Raw genomic sequence first — 17,996 nt, 5'->3', positions numbered from 1 at the left:
TGAAACTGTGGCCATTGTATGTGATGCCAATGTACTCTGGCCCCACTTGGCCACTTTGGAACTGGTCACCGGTTCCCGGTGGTCACTGGGGACATTTTGGAATGTGCAAGGAACCCTGTCTTGTGACATATCAAAATTCATGAAATTTAAAACTGTGGTCATTGTATGTGATGCCAACGTACTCTGGCCCCACTTGGCCACTTTGGAACCGGTCACCGGTTACCGGTGGTCACTAGGGACATTTTGGAATGTGCAAGGAACCCTGTCTTGTAACATATCAAAATTCATGAATTTTAAAACTGTGGCCATTGTATGTGATGCCAATGTACTCTGGCCCCACTTGGCCACTTTGGAACTGGTCACCGGTTCCCGGTGGTCACTGGGGACATTTTGGAATGTGCAAGGAACCCTGTCTTGTGACATATCAAAATTCATGAAATTTAAAACTGTGGCCATTGTATGTGATGCCAATGTACTCTGGCCCCACTTGGCCACTTTGGAACCGGTCACCGGTTCCCGGTGGTCACTAGGGACATTTTGGAATGTGCAAGGAACCCTGTCTTGTGACATATCAAAATTCATGAAATTTAAAACTGTGGCCATTGTATGTGATGCCAATGTACTCTGGCTCCATCTGGCCATCTTGGAACTGATTACCGGTCACTGCGGAAGAATTCTAAATTTACAAAGGTCCCAGTTATGTGATGTTCAAAAATGCCTTAAATAAATGAAAAATACAATCATAACTTTAGTAAAACCAACATTCAAAACTTGACATGAGCATTTCGGAAACGTTTATTGGGTACCGATCGTTTCTTTACAAAAATACAACAAAAACTTTAATTAAATACAAAAAGACCTAAGGGATTTCATGTGCAGTCCAGACTCGATTGTCTGATTGTCTGAGTGCATAATAGAATAATCGATAATTCGTATAATTAAGCCATTATTTTTTTGTCTCATTAAGAACTCCAGTTACAATAAAGTGATTAATTACAATAATGGGATTTTTTTTGTTAATGCAGATGATCAAACACTTTAATTTGACGAAAATAGATTCATAGAGAGTTGAATTGAAAATTTGAAAAATAAAAAAAAACACCGAAATAAAATACTCAACATACTCAACAAATCTTAAAATCTTAAAATACTTCAAAAACTCAAACTATTCAAAATAGGCAAAATAAATTAAATACTTAAAAAATTCAAAATATTTGAAATACGCAAAATACATAAAATAAATAAAATGCTCAAAATGCTTAAAAAACTAAAAAAAACTTTTTTTGTATACTTTATTAAAGAGTTTTTAAGCCGAAAACTGGTTCAACTCTTAACTTAAAATAATTAAAATACTTGAAAACTTTAAAATACTTAAAAAACAAAAAAATACTTATAATACTAAAATCACTTAAAAAACTTAAAATACTTAAAATACTTAAAATACTTAAAAAACTTAAAATACTTTAAATACTTAAAATACTTAAAATTCTTAAAATACTTAAAATACTTAAAATACAAGATACTTAAATACTTAAAATACTTAAAATACTTAAAATACTTAAAATACTTAAAATACTTAAAATACTTAAAATACTTAAAATTAAAATATTAAAATACTTAAAATACTTAAAATACTTAAAATACTTAAAATACTTAAAATACTTAAAATACTTAAAATACATAAAATATTTATAATACAAAATCACTTAAAAACTTAAAATACTTAAAATACTTAAAATACTTAAAATACTAAAAACTTAAAATACTTAAAATACTTAAAATACTTAAAATACTTAAAATACTTAAAATACTTTAAATACTTAAAATACTTAAAATACTTAAAATACTTAAAATACTTAAAATACTTAAAATACTTAAAATACTTAAAATACTTAAAATACTTAAAATACTTAAAATACTTAAAATACTTAAAATACATAAAATACTTAAAATACTTAAAATACTTAAAATACTTAAAATTCTTAAAAAACTGAAAATACTTAAAATACTTTAAATACTTAAAATACTTAAAATTCTTAAAATACTTAAAATACTTAAAATACTTAAAATACTTAAAATACTTAAAATACTTAAAATACTTAAAATACTTAAAATACTTAAAATACTTAAAATACTTAAAATACTTAAAATACTTAAAATACTTAAAATACTTAAAATACTTAAAATATTAAAATACTAAAATACCTAAAATACTTAAAATACTTAAAATAAAAATACTTAAAATACTTAAAATACTTAAAATACTTAAAATACTTAAAATACTTAAAATACTTAAAATACTTAAAATACTTAAAATACTAAAATACTTAAAATACTTAAAATACTTAAAATACTTAAAATACAAAATACTTAAAATACTTAAAATACTTAAAATACTTAAAATACTTAAAATACTTAAAATACTTAAAATACTTAAAATACTTAAAATACTTAAAATACTTAAAATACTTAAAATACTTAAAATACTTAAAATACTTAAAATACTTAAAATACTTAAAATACTTAAAATACTTAAAATACTAAAATACTTAAAATACTTAAAATACTTAAAATACTTAAAATACTTAAAATACTTAAAATACTTAAAATACTTAAAATACTTAAAATACTTAAAATACTTAAAATACTTAAAATACTTAAAATACTTAAAATACTTAAAATACTTAAAATACTTAAAATACTTAAAATACTTAAAATACTTAAAATACTTAAAATACTTAAAATACTTAAAATACTTAAATTACTTAGAATACTTAAAATCCTTAAAATACTTAAAATACTTAAAAACTTAAAATACTTATAATACTTAAAATACTTAAATAAATTAAAATACTTAAAAAACTTAAAAAACTTTAAATACTTAAAAAACTTTAAATACTTAAAATACTTAAAAAACTTAAAATACTTATAATACTTAAAATACTTAAATAAATTAAAATACTTTAAATACTTAAAAAACTTTAAATACATAAAATACTCAAAATACTTCAAATACTTTAAATATGTTAAATACTTTAAAAAGTAATAAGCTTCAATATTAAAATTATTAACATACTTAACATACTTTAAAGAACATCTTTCAAAGGCTTGAAATACTTAAAAAATTTAAAACCTGGAAAAATAATTGAAATACTTATAAACTTTAAAAACATAGATTATTAAAATACCTAAAAAAATGAAAATACTTAAATCACACCTTAAAAAAATGAATATTTCAAATACTTAAAATATTTGAAATACTTGAAATATTAAAATACCCAGAAAAAATTAAATGCTTAAAATTATTTAAATACTAAACAAATTTTAAACACTTCAATAATTTCAAATACTTGAAATAATTAAAAACTTTAAAAACATATAATATCAAAATACCTTAACAAATGAATATACTTAAAATCATTAGCATATTAAACATACTTCAAAAATAAATATTTCAAATACTTAACATATTTTTAAAACTTATACAATATTAAAATACCTAGAAAAAATAAATGCTTAAAATTATTTAAATACTCAACAAACTTTAAACACTTTGAATATTTAAAATACTTGAAATACTTAAAAACTTTTAAAAGTCACAATATTTACATACCTAAAAAATAAATAAAAATAAAAATACTTAAATTCATTAGCATACTTAACATACCTCAAAATAATAGTAATTCAAAAAACTTATTATACATTACAAAATTAAAGTACCTAAGAAAATATAATTGCTTAAAATGCTTAAAAAAAGCTTATGCTTACAATATTGAAATCATTAAAATTATTAACATTCTTTACCTGTCCCCATTTCTAGCTCAAAACAAATCGCCGAAATGTCACTCAGCGCATCCACGGGAACCAATAAAAACGGGATTTTTCGTTTCCAAAACCAAAACAAACCTCGCAGTCTGTCACACGCGTAGAATGCCCCGATAATTGACAGAAAACCGAAATCCCTACGAGTCCGCGACCAAGAAACTGTCACACGCGGAGATAAAACACGGGAACAGTCTTATGGACCATGTTCCCTTTGATTCGGCAATCAAAACAAACACGCGAACCAACCGGGAACTGTTCTGTCTTTTGCAGATTGTCCTCACTCTTACCTTGTTACTCCTCCTGCCGCTCGGTCCTCCTCCCGCGTTCTGTCCTCCTCCTGCCGCTCGGTCCTCCTCCTGCCGCCCGGTCCTCTTCCTGCAACTTGGTCCTCCTCCTGCTAGCTCTTGGCTCCGTTGCCATTTCCAACGGAACGGCCGCAGATCTTTTCCCGGTTCCGGTGGACAGCACCTCTAAATCCCGGGTCCACAAATCACGGTCACTTTCACCGGCAAACACAACAAACAGGACACGACAAGTCACAACGCGATTGACTTCGTGGCTAATAAACACGCGGCTGAACTGGCAAGCGAAAAACAAACTTGACAGTTCGAACGAAACTGTTCTTGATTGATCAAGATCACTCGTCATAAACATGGATAAAAATTCATAAACCCATGAATGTTATGCACGAATTCATGCATTTTATTCATGAAATCATGTAAACTTTCATGAAATCATGAAAAACATGATTCATAAATTCGCGAATAAAATTTTACGGCGTAAAATTTACGCATGCATAAATAATCGTAAAATCATGAATATTTTCATGAATTCATGAAGTTTAGTCATGACTTCATGTAAATCAGTCATGAAATCATGAATAGTGATATGCATGATTTCATGAAGGAAAATTCATGAATATTCGTAAAAATATTTTAGCCATGAATAAAATTCATAAATTCGTGCATTTTATGCACGATTTCATGAATAAAATTCATGAAATCATGAAAGGTATCACGAAATCATGCACAAATTTATTCACGAATTCATGAATCGAAATTCACGATTTCTCGCACACTTTTTTCCGTGTGTTCATACACAAACAACTTTTTTATGGATCGTGGACAATTGCCATATACCCCTCCCCCGCCCCCTCTAAAGTGTCCACGTGGTTTATGAATGGTCCCTTTATCTCAAAAGTCGCGGAATTGTGTCCCCTGAAACAATAAAAAAAAAAATCAAATTATTGGAACGATGTATGAAAATTCAAAAATCTGTATCTTTTGAAGGATTTTTTTGATCGATTTGGTGTCTTCGGCAAAGTTGTAGGTATGGATATGGACAACACTGAAAAATATGATACGCGGTAAAAAATTTTTGGTGATCTTTTATTTAACTTCTTGTCATTAAAACTTGATTTGCAAAAAAACACTATTTTTATTTTTTTTTTATTTTTTGATATGTTTTAAAGGACATAAAATGCCAACTTTTCAGAAATTTTCAGGCTGTGCAAAAAAATCTTTGACCGAGTTATGAATTTTTTAATCAATACTGATTTTTTCAAAAAATCGAAATATCGGTCGCAAACATTTTTCAACTTCATTTTTCGATGTAAAATTAAATTTGCAATCAAAAAGTACTTTAATGAAACTTTGATAAAGTGCACCGCTTTCAAGTAAAAGCCATTTTTATGTAACTTTTTTGAAAACAGTCGCAGTTTTTCATTATTTTACATTAGTGCCCATGTTTGCCCACTTTTGAAAAAAAAATATTTTGAAAAGCTGAACAAATTCTCTATATTTAGCGATTTTGAACTTTGTTGATACGACCCTTAGTTGCGGAGATATTGCCATGCAAAGGTTTAAAAACATGTAAATTGATGTTTTCTTAGTCTCACCCAAACAACTCACCGTTTTCTAATGTATCTCATCAACTAATGGTCCGATTTACAATGTTAAAATATGAAACACTCGTGAAATTTTCCGATCTTTTCGAAAAAAATAATTTCAAAATGTTTAAACCAAGACTAACATTTTACAAGAGCGTAATATTGAGTATTTAGCCCTTTTTAAATGTTATTCTTGATTAAAAAAATTTGAATTCTAAAAAAATACCGATTTCGTAGAGAATTGCTCTACAGGTTTACAAAATAATGCAATTTATTTATGAATTTAACTCGAATCAAATATTTTGTATAGCAAACTCTAAATATTTAGTAGTTTAGCAAACTCTAAATATTTAGTAGTTTAGCAAACTCTAAATATTTAGTAGTTTAGCAAACTCTAAATATTTAGTAGTTTAGCAAACTCTAAATATTTAGGTTGCGGTTAATACTAAATTTATTGATGACTTTGAATGTTTGATATTTCTCTCCTATTTCTGTATGTTGTGCCCAGTGTTTTTCTTGCGCAGTTTCAACGACATCGCCAGGGTTCAGATGACAAGGACAAAATCAACAGCAAACCAGATCGACCAGTACAATCGTTGTTTTCGCTTAATTTAGCCGATGGTTTACCATTCACTTCAACTTTCGAGCCAACGTCTTTTGTTGGATTTTAACCACTGTCTTCCGCTGTACTGTCAAGTTGTCCAATTTTCTTCATATTTACTTCTTGAGTCTGTTTCTGCATCCTAACAGATAAGAGAATCACAAAATGCCACTACCAAATACAATTAACAAACACTTGAAGGACGATAAAAAGAGGGCTGAAAATGTGAAAGGAAAAGTGCTCTAATAAGATTATAATAATGCATGGTTAAAATTACTTTTCATCAAAAGTGGGTCATCTTCGTTATAAGAAAAACGCTTATTGCATCAACCTTCGATAGCTCAGTTGGTAGAGCGGTGGACTGTAGAGGTGACGCTGTCAGCAAATAGTAATCCATAGGTCGCTGGTTCAAATCCGGCTCGAAGGAAGTTGTAAATGTTTTTTCGCTCAGAAAATTATTCAATTGAGCTCATTTTCGCGCCAAAAGCTCATCGAGCTTAACTGTCATCATCAGCATTTTTAATCAAATTACCAGCTCACTCACGGTAGATTAAGCTCTCCTCGGTACTGACGTACCGGCGCCCGTTGCAAGTCGCACCGAATTAACGCTTAATTTTTCATTTTCTTTTAATCCGGGTGGGGGTTTTAAATTTTTCATTACCGCCCGGGCGAAAAACGGAACTGATTAATTTCCCATTAATGTGCGCGTCACTCTTCTTTTTTGTTGCTCTCTGCACTGCACTTGACGAGTTAAGGGAGTAGTTTAAATTAAGGATTGTGGAAAATGCTGTTTGAAAAAAACTTTGTGGTCCCAGCTCAGATGGATACGGCCACAAATCCGCAGGGATGGGATTAGGTTAAACTTTTGCCTGTTGTTTCTTTTGTCTACACGCTTCACCATTTTGCCAGGTAACTCTCGCTCCAAAAACATGTCCCTTTTTGTGACATCTTTATTCTTCAAACAGCAAAAGTTGACCATCATCAAGCAGTCATGGTTTGGAGCTACCTTTTTTTCGTCAGGATTCTGTATTTGTTGTTGCTGCGGGGAATGTCGATTCTGTAAAAACTGTGAGAATATATTTTTACTTGACATCAATTGGAATGTTTTGGACCAAAAAAAAAGAGTTATGTACCTTGACCCCGACGTGATTTGAACACGCAACCTTCTGATCTGGAGTCAGACGCGCTACCGTTGCGCCACGGAGTCTGCAGGAAAAATTGGGCTAATTTGCGGTTTTAATATCATATTATTCGTTAATAACTCTTTGGTTGCCGTGGGTAAAAAATCGAGGGAATTTGCCGCTGGCCCCATAGCTCAGTTGGTTAGAGCGTCGTGCTAATAACGCGAAGGTCGTGAGTTCGATCCTCTCTGGAGCCAAGTTTTTTTTAAATTCGGTTTAGAGATGGATGTTTGACACTTCATTAACATTATTTTTCGGTTTTAGGATGAAATATTAAAATAACAAATTCTGTTGCTTTTCGGTAAAGTAGACGTCGTTTAAAAACCTAAAGTTGACCCCGACGTGATTTGAACACGCAACCTTCTGATCTGGAGTCAGACGCGCTACCGTTGCGCCACGGAGTCTGATGTTGTTTTCGCCGGAAATTTTTGTCTCAAATATTTTTTTCCGATAAAAGTCTACACTTTTGAAAAACCCAAATTTGTATCACCTAAATTGTTTTCGACGGATGGCCCCATAGCTCAGCTGGTTAGAGCGTCGTACTAATAACGCGAAGGTCGTGAGTTCGATCCTCTCTGGAGCCATATATGTTTTTTAAAGATTTGAGTGCTACAAGCTGCATTGGTGGTGCACCCATCGGTTGTAATCGGTTCTTGGTTGCTGCATCCGCCTGCAGGTCTACCACGAATTTTAATTAAAAGTGCAACAAAATTTAATCAAACGTTGTTATGTGTGGTTGTGCTCGCAAGAGACCCTGATCAGTTGATTTTTGCCTGTAAGCCCCGGTGGTGCAGTTTTACGCCAATAACAACTTTTGCGAGGATAAACTGAAGGAACATGCGAGTAGCAGCAGTGAACGGGGCCCACTCTCACGTTCAAGGGGAAACTTTTAATTGAATTTTCTTCACTGTAAATTTTGCATTTTTTATTGTTGCTCTTGCTCATCTCTCTTCACTTTATTGGAAGCTGGGTCCGACTTAAAAAGTACTCTTGGCTGTTAACTAACTGTGGCACTACTAATTAAAAATAGACGAAAATCCGGAGCTTGCTGGATTCATTTTTGTCGAATGATGATGTCTCGATGGAGAATTTCAAGAAGTTTCTTTCAAAAATGTTAGAATCTCGTTCCTTTCGAATGACTTCCGATGCTGGAAAGCTGAAGAGGTGGAACCGGATGCAGCTAAGCGCGTAAAATTTCCGATCGGCAGTCGTTGAATTATTCAGGTGCTTTCTCCGTTTCCTTCGGAACGTGTAACATACTTGCTGTCAGTCAGGGGCCGTTGGAAAATTCCAACCATTGGTCCTGGGGAGCATCGGAAGTAGACATTATTTGCGCCTGTTTGCACACTAATCGCTTACACGCTACGTGGAGGCATCATCGTCAGCTCAAGGGGCAGCAGCAGCAGCAATTAATAATTCAAAATCATAATTTCCGCTTCAGTGTTCATGGGAGATGAACGAATGAGGAGGTTGGATGCGAAGAGAGCTTCCAGTTGGATGACTTTGATACGGCATACGAGAGATCAACACATGTTCTGGAACGGTTTAAAAATCGCTAAGCCTTAATCTGGCAATGTGATGTTGACTTATCAAGATGAGGGCTCATTTCGCGGTTAATGCCTCCGTGTATTTTTCTTGATATGAATATTGAATGACGATGGATGGACAATAATAAATTTGTTGCAGATTCACCACTTAACGGCTGTGGTCATATATAGAATAGATCAAATTTTTATCAATACCAACCTGAATGTTGTCATCAAGTAAAACTGTGAATCAATTCTCATAGAATCGCAACACCGAAGGTCAGTCAAAAATCACCAATTCAATAGTAATGACTCCCCAGTCCATTCATCGCGCCATCTTTTGTTCAATTTGGCAGCAAAGCTGCAACAATTTAGGCGTAATAATCCTTCCCAGCAAAAAACCCAACCATCTCGCACACCGTTTATGAATACGAGTTTAGTTCTCCGAACTTCTCTTCCTGGAGTGCCCAAGCAGGGGGAGGAAAATCAATTTTGGAAATTACACACTTCTTGCCACTGTGATCCGTAGCGGCAAGGTGCAAAGAAGTGGCCAACCAATCCCTAATCGCTTCGCCATTCAGAGCGGACACGGTTTTAATCCGCATCGAGGCTGGAGTGCATCACAAGAGAAAAAAGAAGTCCTAAAAGATCCACTGTGACCATTGACAGATGTGCCAATTGGACCCCAATAGAGTGGCTTTTCCCAACTTTTTTCTCCTCTAAGTGTGGGATGAAGGATGTGTTTTGTTTCTTTCCCGGAATCCTGCTGGAGGCTTCGAGAAGACACACAGATATAGACAGGGTAGGGAGTTTACGGCGTTTAATTAACTTTGAACAAAGAGAGCGGGCTCTTTCGTTGATTGCCCCGTACGAGGCGTCGCCGTTGGCGTTATGGTTTCCATTTTCGTCAAAAGGCGAAAAAATAATAGCTCCACCGTGGGAGGGGGGGAGGGGAGACGATTAGCGAAATGTGCGACAGTGTTTGTCCATTTGCATTTGAAGAAAGAAGCAAGGAGCGAATGATTATGACTTCTTAATACTTATTTGGTTTCCATGTTTTGGTGAATGTAAATAGGTGGAAAAGAAGCTTATCTCGTAATGGAAAACCGCTGAAATTAATGAGTGCTGCCCTAAGTGTTTTGGGTGTTGTAAAAAAGTGGCTCCAGAGAGGATCGAACTCACGACCTTCGCGTTATTAGCACGACGCTCTAACCAACTGAGCTATGGGGCCAACTGTTTGTGAGGTTTAAGCTATTTAAATTCATTAATATTTTTTAACAATTCATAAATGCATCTTGCGGTTATGTGTTATGTCAAAATTTATATATCAAGACTCCGTGGCGCAACGGTAGCGCGTCTGACTCCAGATCAGAAGGTTGCGTGTTCAAATCACGTCGGGGTCACACACTCTGATATCTCTTTATTTTGAAATTTTTGAAAAACGCTTCTTTAACAAAAACTAAAATCTGCAGGCATCAGGCGCTTTTTAGAAATCTCGTTTTTCTAATCCATATCTGTTTCAAAATTTGCATACATTGTGTTATCGAAGAATAAAATTTTGGCTCCAGAGAGGATCGAACTCACGACCTTCGCGTTATTAGCACGACGCTCTAACCAACTGAGCTATGGGGCCAGCTGTTTCAACATTGTTGTTTCAATTCAGTGATTGTTCAACATTTTCAACGATGCAACATGCACACGTTTAAACTTATTTAAACTTTAAATCGTGAAAAACCTTCTTTTTAATAAGACTCCGTGGCGCAACGGTAGCGCGTCTGACTCCAGATCAGAAGGTTGCGTGTTCAAATCACGTCGGGGTCACAGATCTTAAACTGTTTTTTTGCTGTAATTATACCGACAAATAAAATAACAATTTCTACGCAGGCTCAGCTCTAAGTAGAAGATTCAGGGCAGTTCGTCGTTGTTGCATAGAAGCAAAAATTGCATACAAACAACTTTGGAGAAAAACCATTCGGCGGTTTTGAAACATTTTTGAAAAATTCAAAATGCACGTGTTTCTGGGGACCTCAAACTCCGTGCTTCCCCTTGAGTTGTGCCTGCGCAGCCAGTTTTGTCTATTTTCGTAGGTCAGTGTTATCATTTTGATTAATCGTTAAATTGAAAAAAATGTGCTGCTCGATAATTTTATTTTTGGAACTTTAGAATGCACACTTCCCCGTTCGAGCATTTTTCTACTTTGTATTGCTGTATAATTTGTACGACTCGAAGTGGGTACTTCATTTGATTTAATTTTTCCAGTAAATAACGCGTTTTTCATTCGTAAAATCCACCAATATTTGCATTGCACCTTCCTCTCATAATTTGCATACATTGTTGTTAGTTAAATAAAAACGTTACTTAATCCACCGGAAGGTGGTTGCTGCCTTCCTCCTAAAAGCCTTGCAACCACACACTACGAAAGCTTTGGCTAACGCCTACTTAGTAAAGACACTATACATCTGAGTGCTGCCATCTAGGTATGATAAATTTAATGAACCATTTGAAAGCACTGCAGTGTTTGTGTGCGTGCACTGAGCGTAAAGTTCCGACAGCTATCCGCCGGAACTTTCAAATTATGTAAATAATGACCCTTTTAGTATCAACCAAAACAGTTTTTCGAACATATCTTTTAAAGTACTGCACCAAGCCGGATGAAATTTAAAAAGACTTAAAGAACCTGAAGGCAAATCCAAAAACATAGATCCGGACAAAATCGGTCGAGCCAGTTCCGAGAAAAGTGAGTGAGAAAAAAAATTCTACGTCCATCCACACGCACAGACATTTGCTCAGAATTTGATTCTGAGTCGATATGTATACGTAAAGGTATATCTGGGAGGCTTATTTAAAAAGTTCAATTTTTGAGTGATTTTATAGCCTTGCCTCAGTGAGGTGAGGAAGGCAAAACTGTGGCTCCAGAGAGGATCGAACTCACGACCTTCGCGTTATTAGCACGACGCTCTAACCAACTGAGCTATGGGGCCATTTGTATGGCTGGTGATCAGCGATGCATCCAGCGATTATTGATGAATCTCAAACTTCAAATTTAATATGGTTCTTTTAAAATAAATGTTTGTTGTCTTTTTTATCGGTTCATTTTTCATATCGTAATGATTTGTAGTAAATAAAAACAATCTTATTAAAAATCAGAAATAGATTATGAGATATTAACAATAAATACAAGATTACACCCAAAGGAAAAATATATCTCAAAATCTGCAACATTGGATTTGCTGCAGAAAATGTCACATTTTATTACATTTTTTGCAGCAAGCCCGTAGATCATTTTTGCCCGCGTGTAAAAATTTCTGCGATCTGCAGTTCTCACCAACACATATAATTCTGGCCCGTCCCCGAGCAACACTCCAAAGAGAAGCATATGTTGGTGCTCTTTCACTCACTTTTCATCAAGCGTCCATGGCGTGGTGTTAGCGTGTCGGATCAATAACCATGAAGTTGGTGGTTCAATCCTCGTTCTGCTAAGTTTTTTTGTGAAATACAACCAAAAAGCCGTCGGTAATGTCGACAATTGTCGGTAACGGGCATAAATGTCATACTCCTATATTGCAAAAAATGCATGAGGACAGACTTCATGCAGATTCTGATATACTTCCATGCCGCCATGCATCACAATCATGCGACTGACAGTTGGGTGTATTACTAATTACTACGCACCACGCGTCTCCTCTGTCTTGCTCTTTCATTCGAGCAAACCTTTTTACGCTTCTCCTACTTTCCACCAGGAGCGCTGTTACCAACAAAAGATATATCAACCCGTGAGAGAGTTCTCCCAACAAAACGAAACAAAAAGTGAGAGCGCACCACGTGCTCATTTTCCAGCCGAGACACCTCTGTCGAGCAGTAGCTGCTCGAACGGAGGAGGGTTGCTTTTCCACCGCGGCTGACGTCACACGGCACTACCACAGTTTTCGATTTTCCCGTATTCGTGCAGGGAACGTGATCAAAACAACAACACTTCTTGCTCGACTGCGAGTTAGTGTGCGTGTGTGCAAACAAATTCCTCCAACGGGGGTTGTTTGTAGAGGGTGTATGCGTGTCACACAGTAGGATTTAGTGAGGGTGCAAGGAACGCGAGTTTCCTGTCAAAAAGTTCCCAAAAGTGTCGAATACTAGGCTTTTTGTGTAGTTTGTGAGGTAGTAACCTGCGGTAGACGACGTTTCTAGCGGTCGGTTAAGGTGGAACAGGAAAGGTTTGAGGATATCGCTGAACCGGAAGCTGATTTCGGGCTAGTCAAGTAGGCTTCGAGGGGTTGTGACGAGCCTTGCCTGGTTGGTTGACATTGAAAGTTGTCTAAACGCTTTCTAATCTTCCTTAGCGATTGATTCCATGCGGAAAGGAGTGTATAAAGTTTGCAATTGTTTGGAAATCTGTTTAAAAACATTGTAGATTAGACGTCGAGGGTGGAAAATCATCTCCCACCGCATCCTTACGGCAGTGTGTTTTTCTTTTTGTGAGTCTGAATAGTTTCTGCAGCTGTGTTAGTGCCATCCGCCTAATTAGACACGTCTGTAGTTGTGTGCGTGACTTTCCATCGTAGCAGTCCTGTGAGCTGTCAATCAACAGGATAGTGAAGAGCAGTTTTTCCAGGAGATCCCAGCTAGTCGTGTTTTTTTGTTATCCATAAGGCTACCGTCACCATATTGTCGGTTGTAAACAAAAACAATTCTCCGGTGGTTCAAACGCGCTTTTTGACGTCATTGTGTTCATAGTAGAACAATTCGAACATAAGAGAGAGCGCGCGCGTACGAGTGTTGGTAAGACTCATTAATCGGATCGGCCCCCAAAAATCAATCAGCCACTTGTTGGGTTGAATTTTTTTTGCAGCCCCGTTTTTCCTCCTCATTCCAACGATTTTTTTCCCTCGGTGTGCAAAAGGGAAAGCAAAAGAAAACTGCGAGCCAGTTGACAGCCTATCACTCACCTGTCACGCTCACATTGAAACGGAGGAAAAAACAACAAATAAAAAAAAGACACTATCCTTGCAAGAAAAGCCTGCTGGGATCATCGTAGTGTGCGCTGGTATTCGTGCAGTTGAGGAGGCCTGCCGTTTTTGACACAAGCAACAAGCGGCGACTATTTTCCAGCGCCTACTAACACCACCCCCGCGCATTTCTTCCCGTTTCACCCGTTCGAGAAAAATTACCCTACAGAAAGTGTGTGTTTCCAAGTCCGTGGTCCAGTTTGACAGTTGTTTAGCAGTTAGAACAAAGCAGACGTACACCTAAAGGCCACTCTAAGGCTACTAAGCCAAAAGAAGTGAAGACAGCTCGAAAATCTCCGAGATATCCCCGCAATCCAGCAAATAAAACCTTTTTGCAAAACTTGCTGTAATTTCCCGCGTGTCTGTGTTGGTGCGAAAGTGAATTGTTTTCCTTCCGGTGTGTGTAAGTGTGACGCTGCCGAAGCAACAAGAAGTGAAAGCGTGTCGCGCGAACAGAGACGCAACAATTTTCTTCCTTTTTTCCTCGGTGGTGTGTGGAAATTGTTCGAAACAAAAGGACTCGCAACAAAGGAGAGGAGGCAGCTTTTCGCGATAATCAACCGCGTGCTTGCGTTTGTGTTGGTGAGTTTAAAGGGTTATTAATTTTGCATGCGAAATTCCGGCAAGCCAGGTGAAAATTTCCCATCAATAATTGACGAGGGGAGCCCTCGAATGACAGTTCCGCAGAGCTCCGAAAAACGATCAGACAAAACCTGGAACCGCGCGCATCTGTGTTGGTGTGGAAACAATTTTCCTTTTCATCGCCAGCATCACGATGCGCCTGTGTATTGGTGATGATTCACGTTTTTTGTTGTTGTTGCAAATGTTCACGAGATAAAATCGACAAACTAGGAAGGGGTTGCTGTTTCCCTTTCCTGACGACCGTCCTGGCTCGACCCCGTCGAGGCTCCGATGTGGTATTGGTGGACTTTTGTGTTGTGACTCTCTGATCTCTGACGGGGTGGCTTAGCACTTTGTTGGTGTTGTGTTTTTGTTTGCACAAAGCTTTCACTTGCTGGCTGGCTGGCTGACTAGCCTGGGCTGTCAGGCGCCAAGAATTTGCTAGGGATACGCTGGGTTATTATAGGTTAGATTAAAGGAAAATCTAAATTTGAAGCTGCAAATTTTTAAAGTAAATCGTCCAGTGATTGATTAGCATCTGACTAACACATTTTCCTTGATTGTCAAAAGTTGTCTTAAGATTTTAGATGAACCAACCAAACGGAACTACGCAGTCTCTTCTTACAAATTGAGTTGTTACCATGTATTTTAGATTAATATTCTATACATGCAAATTACTCGCATAGGCATTTGAAGGGTGTTAGCTCTGTCGAGCTTCGGTGACCCATTTCTACGTAGGCTAGCCGTATGCGAGGTACCTCAGCTTGAACCGACAAGCCCCGCCCTAAAGAACGTTTGCATCAATCGGATTCAAACGTTATTTAGAACTTACGATTTCTTATCCGTGGACAAGAAATCAACGCGTATTTAGTGAGCAGTTTTTTTTTTAAATTTATTTGTTTGTTTTGGAAGGATCTCACCAAATTCCAGCTAAAATCCTGATGATCATAGTGACAGACCCAACGACCTGCTGTCGTGTTGTCTCGCTCGCTGTTGTGTCACTAGATCACTGTCGTATGCAACTGCACTAAAACAGTTGACCTTCAACAGTTTGCGTCAAAGCATACGTTTTGAAAGTTTTCCCAATAGAATAATGTTGCACTCCAAAACTGCAACTTTTTAAATCTTCTTGTCCCAACTTTCTTCGACTCTTCACACACTTATATTAGCACTAGATCTGCATCTCTCAAAGGTAAATTAATCATAAAATTAATTTTCACTACTATTACTCTTGAATAGTCTTGAATGTGTACCGTTTTAATATAACGGAACTTTTAATCAAATTCTAATTTTCACACAGGCTCGTACAGCTATTTCTCTCAGATTTTATGTATTTTTCGAGTAATCTGATACAATATACTTTTAGACATACTCTGTAACCAAGATACAATCGAAACTGCTTTAATCTGAAAAACAGCTCTAATGAGCTCGACTTAGCTTAATTTGTGCAAAAATCAGGAATTAGATTTCATCTGGAGGAAACCGGTAAAACTTGGGAAATCGATTGACAGATCGGAAAAATATTAAGTTAAGCAAACATCAAACAAGTTATATCAAACAAATACATTATTTTGTTTTCTTTACAAGTGTTCAATAGTTGAGAAAAAAAGGCATCGATCCAAACATTTACCAAAAATCAATTTTTCAACCAATGTTTGTAATGTAACTTTTCGTAACTATTGTGAACTGGAGTGACATTGATAGGTGTTCAATTTTTTTTTGTGATTAGGCGATCAACAATTATCACAATAACATTGCCAAACATCATTGATTTTTTCTTTAATATGTATAAAAGCTATTTTTTAATAATATTAAACAAAAACTCAAAAATTACTGAAAAGATGTTTTGAACAGGTAAAAATTTTGGCCACGCGTCGCCTCTGTTTTAAAACGACCTATCCGTAATGGGTTTCCTATGCAGATAGGACCTTTTGAAAATGTAATCTAGAAATATTATTTATAACAAGTTTGATCTGCTTTCATGAAGCGTTTTTGACTATTTCAAAGTAATAAATAGCTCAAATAAAAGTTATCTAGCCACTCTTGGACGTTTAATGCGGCTCGTGTATTGCTTAAATTTAGGGATTTTTTTTCTAAAATAAAGAAACAAACCAGATATTGCGGTTCTTACAAAAATATAATACAAATATCACACGTAATTTTAGAATGATTTTTTTTTGTTTTGAGTGAAAACAAAATAAATAAATAAATAAATAATGTTCTGTTTGGTATATTGCAGATTTGAAAAAAATCATCAAATTGACCTATAAAATTACATGTCTCTCAATTTTGAAAGTTGAGTACCGAGAAATGGCAGTGATTTTAAAACTATTTTTAACTTTTTTTTAATGTTCTGAAAAAAATGATGTTTATCTTTTAGTTGGTTTTTAATAAGGTAAAAATCATGTTAAATTGGACGTGGAAAAGCTATGTTTTTCATATGAAGAAATATTTATAAAGTTACCCAGCAATAAATGTCTAAACTCCTATTATAATACATATTCGTCCCTCTCTTTTACTTCAAAACCCTTATTTTGCAAAAAAAAAAAAAAAACAAATTCCACTCAAAATCAGTGTTCAGCAAACTTGTTACTCTTCCGTTTGACTCGAAAGAGGATGTTGCTTTCTTTCGCTTGAACCCAACGAAGTACGCATCCTGCCCTTATTCAAACTTTCGACATGATGCATAATTAATGCAATCTTGCTTGGAAGTCGCTTCCCTTTTATTTTCACGCAAGACCACCCTAACCAAACTCCATCATTTTTAACGGAGAACAAGCGCATGCAAACGCGCAGTTACACGTGGTACACATACCTCTGCTCTGCTGCCAAAGCGAGATTTATTAAGGTGAAATTGTAGGACCGGGTTTTTTTTCGGTTTGAGCAAACCAAGCAAGAAAAATAAGAAAATTTGGCCGTATGAGGGGTTTGCTGGAATTTTGAAAAAATAATGAGCGCTGCAAAGTTTGTCGAGACTTGCTTCAAATTTGTTGAAAGCTTGAACACTAACGCACATGTTCGCTCCAGAGGGAGGGAGTTCCTTACCGCGTCCAAATGTGTGCACGTGCGATATCTAGCCTTACAAACTAGTGCGCGCGTGAAATCGTCTCTAGTTAAAACAAGCTAACAAGCTAAGGGTAAGTTTTTAAATGCCGAGTGGAACAAAAACACGAAAAAGATAAACAAGCTGACAGGCACGTTCGTGGCCGGCTTATAAGAGTGAGCTCACTTGCGCCACCGTGCGGTGAATTTGTGTGCCTTTAAATTGGCAATTGTTTGTGACCAATTGTACAAGATAGTTTTTTGATGCGGCGGGTAATTTGGCGTAAAATCGAGCGCGTTGACATCGGTTGA

The 17,996-nt window shown here is 35.6% G+C and overlaps 1 protein-coding gene and 10 non-coding genes across 12 annotated transcripts in view; 6 read left to right on the top strand and 5 right to left on the bottom strand.

The window, feature by feature from the left end:
- Nucleotides 1-6,644: 6,644 nt before the first annotated feature.
- Nucleotides 6,645-6,741, top strand: Trnay-gua. The gene is made up of 2 exons: nucleotides 6,645-6,681; nucleotides 6,706-6,741. It is a non-coding gene; the product is annotated as a tRNA-Tyr (tRNA).
- Nucleotides 6,742-7,449: 708 nt separating this feature from the next.
- Trnaw-cca lies at nucleotides 7,450-7,521 on the bottom strand. The gene has a single exon. It is a non-coding gene; the product is annotated as a tRNA-Trp (tRNA).
- A 97-nt stretch (nucleotides 7,522-7,618) lies between these two features.
- Trnai-aau lies at nucleotides 7,619-7,692 on the top strand. The gene has a single exon. It is a non-coding gene; the product is annotated as a tRNA-Ile (tRNA).
- A 135-nt stretch (nucleotides 7,693-7,827) lies between these two features.
- Trnaw-cca lies at nucleotides 7,828-7,899 on the bottom strand. Its single transcript has one exon. It is a non-coding gene; the product is annotated as a tRNA-Trp (tRNA).
- A 106-nt stretch (nucleotides 7,900-8,005) lies between these two features.
- Trnai-aau lies at nucleotides 8,006-8,079 on the top strand. The gene has a single exon. It is a non-coding gene; the product is annotated as a tRNA-Ile (tRNA).
- A 2,099-nt stretch (nucleotides 8,080-10,178) lies between these two features.
- On the bottom strand, nucleotides 10,179-10,252 carry Trnai-aau. Its single transcript has one exon. It is a non-coding gene; the product is annotated as a tRNA-Ile (tRNA).
- A 100-nt stretch (nucleotides 10,253-10,352) lies between these two features.
- On the top strand, nucleotides 10,353-10,424 carry Trnaw-cca. The gene has a single exon. It is a non-coding gene; the product is annotated as a tRNA-Trp (tRNA).
- Nucleotides 10,425-10,580: 156 nt separating this feature from the next.
- Trnai-aau lies at nucleotides 10,581-10,654 on the bottom strand. Its single transcript has one exon. It is a non-coding gene; the product is annotated as a tRNA-Ile (tRNA).
- A 116-nt stretch (nucleotides 10,655-10,770) lies between these two features.
- Trnaw-cca lies at nucleotides 10,771-10,842 on the top strand. Its single transcript has one exon. It is a non-coding gene; the product is annotated as a tRNA-Trp (tRNA).
- Nucleotides 10,843-11,928: 1,086 nt separating this feature from the next.
- Trnai-aau lies at nucleotides 11,929-12,002 on the bottom strand. Its single transcript has one exon. It is a non-coding gene; the product is annotated as a tRNA-Ile (tRNA).
- A 2,302-nt stretch (nucleotides 12,003-14,304) lies between these two features.
- LOC6039090 (polypyrimidine tract-binding protein 1) overlaps nucleotides 14,305-17,996 on the top strand; it is a 466,473-nt gene continuing 462,781 nt past the window's right edge. For both annotated transcript variants that reach the window (XM_038249980.1, XM_038249979.1), the window contains exon 1: nucleotides 14,305-14,603. The gene's annotated coding sequence lies outside the window, so the exon portion shown is untranslated. The remainder of the gene's footprint in view (nucleotides 14,604-17,996) is intronic.

The sequence above is a fragment of the Culex quinquefasciatus genome, chromosome 1, assembly GCF_015732765.1.
Source record: "Culex quinquefasciatus strain JHB chromosome 1, VPISU_Cqui_1.0_pri_paternal, whole genome shotgun sequence".
NCBI lineage: Eukaryota > Metazoa > Arthropoda > Insecta > Diptera > Culicidae > Culex > Culex quinquefasciatus.
The sequence above is the reverse complement of the archived record's forward strand: the minus strand, read 5'-3'. Positions and strand labels throughout refer to the sequence as shown.